This window comes from Agrilus planipennis, unplaced genomic scaffold, assembly GCF_000699045.2.
Source record: "Agrilus planipennis isolate EAB-ADULT unplaced genomic scaffold, Apla_2.0 scaffold68, whole genome shotgun sequence".
In the NCBI taxonomy this organism is placed as follows: Eukaryota; Metazoa; Arthropoda; class Insecta; order Coleoptera; family Buprestidae; genus Agrilus; species Agrilus planipennis.
In genome coordinates, this window is record NW_020439033.1 from 1,079,673 (window position 1) to 1,081,986 (window position 2,314).

At 31.8% G+C, this 2,314-nt stretch overlaps 1 protein-coding gene across 6 annotated transcripts in view; it reads right to left on the reverse strand.

Annotated features, from left to right (window-relative positions):
- Positions 1-2,314, reverse strand: part of LOC108732836 — an 18,035-nt gene that overhangs the window by 7,975 nt on the left and 7,746 nt on the right. The gene's annotated exons all lie outside the window — the stretch shown is intronic.

The window sequence follows — 2,314 nt, forward strand, 5'->3', positions numbered from 1 at the left end:
TTTTTAACAGCTTATCAGCTTCTGAATATACCTGAAGCTTCTACGGCGATCCAAGTAATAATAGTACTATTGGTCTTCCTAGGTTACTGCGTTTCACTTAAATGATAGTAAATCTATAAGCCATGGTATTTATAGTACAATAAATGTATCTATATTTTTCCGATACCGACCATTTTCCACTGAACAGTCCTTGTTAATACATAAGAACCCGTACTCATCATTCCAACATTCCGCACATATAACACAAAATTGTTTGAAAGACATATCCGTATTAATGTGATTATCATAGATATGCTTTAAGTTTAGATTATCTTGTTTAAATACAATTAAAAAATTTGCGTTATCTCGTATTAAATGCTTTGGAATACGAGTGTAAGATTGTGTTAAGTAAAAAGTATCACTATGTTTATGACGTCCCATGCAAAAATACGAACGTATATGATTGGGTAGCAACTTGCTGTCTGCAATAAGATGTTGATATAAGATTTTTACACACATCAATATTTTGAATCGGTAATTCCTCATGTTGTCGAATCAAACGCATACTGAGAACTGTTTAGTATATATGTAAAGTCTCTTTTTTAAGAATAATCAGTTGGTTACAAGTACCGTTAACTGAATAAGCTCATATAAAATGATTAAAAAGCGAAGTAGGGTAATCAGTCGTTATTCATCTATTCGAGGTGAAGGATTAATTAATGATATAATTAATAAGTTACCCNTAAGCTCATATAAAATGATTAAAAAGCGAAGTAGGGTAATCAGTCGTTATTCATCTATTCGAGGTGAAGGATTAATTAATGATATAATTAATAAGTTACCCTTCGAACTACACTTACACTGAAAAAAATTTTGTACGTAATAGTAATTAACGCCGTTCATGAAATGAAATTCATTGAAACTACGAAAAAATTCATTCATTGTATGAACATATTCATTACTTTTTGAAAAGGTAATGCTACAGTCCATTAATATGATGAACCACCGTTCATCAAAAACTTTCTTCGGAAATTCCTTCCCACTGGTAAAATTGATGAAACTTTTCATTAAGTGACGACTCTTTTTTAACCCTAATCTTTGCTTACGTCATATGGAACAATGTGATTTCTAATGATGAGTTCATTACATTTATGAACTTTTACATACATCTATGAACACTGAACTGAGGAATAAAATTTTGCATAAAATACATGAATACTTTCATCGATTTATGCAAAACTTCATCAATACAATGTACCAGTTCATCTATTTTACTGGATAACCCGCTAAAAAAATTAACATCAAATCAGTATACGACCACCCGCGAAAGCGCAAAGAGTGTTAGCTGTGTGTTCTGTTTGTGTGCTGTGAATTAAACAATGGGCCGGAAAGATACGGTAAGTTTTATTTTTTTAACAATTAAATTGTATTGGTTATCTGCACTTTTACCACGAGAAAGTACCGCCTACATTTTTTGGCTTTAAAAAATCTGTAAGAATTAAAGTCTCTAGAAGTTCTGGTAGCGCACTTTATTGTCTCACGTCTTCTTTATTTTTTCAATGTGAGGATTTATATTCAGTCTATAAGTCTTTACTATTTTTCTATTAATAAGAAAAATCTTCTATTTGGAATCGGTAACACTCAATCAGTAATAAAATAAGAGTTGCAATTCTTAAGATTTAGTAAATAACAGTACAGACACACAGTGCAAAAGTGATGTTTTATAAGTAACATCTTTTCAGGAACATTCCGTTTCCACTACAGGAAACAATATTATCCATAACCATGAGATGTTTCATTTGTGGAGAAACAATTTACGGTGAGAAACAGTAACAAAATTTCTATATCCTTCTACTTCATCTATAGAGAAATAACAGACGTTTTTTACTTAAAAATTTCAAATCGAAATTTTGCTGTCTGTGAACGGGTGACGTGGTTGCTGTTAGATAGAAATGCTATCCCTACCTAGCTAGGAACTAACAATTTTGGTATTACTAATTCTACATGCAATTACCTATTCAAAATCTATAAAAGGGTCTTTTTAAATTCTGTATTTTTTTGATATCACATTGATTTGATTTGGGAAATGTTTATTTTATTTTTACAGATTCCACAGTTGTAAAACTTTTTTTGAGCCTTCATGGCTACCTTTCCCTACGGGCAAAATTGTCAGGAAGGTCAACAACGGAAGAAAATCTGTGACTAAATACGCTATAAAGGATTCTCAGGAATCATTTCTCTTTATCGGAAGGAGTGTGCAGCATATTGAAGAACCACTTGGAGTTCCTCAAAGCCCGATCAGAAAACATCCAGCCGTTTATCATGGCAATAGCCA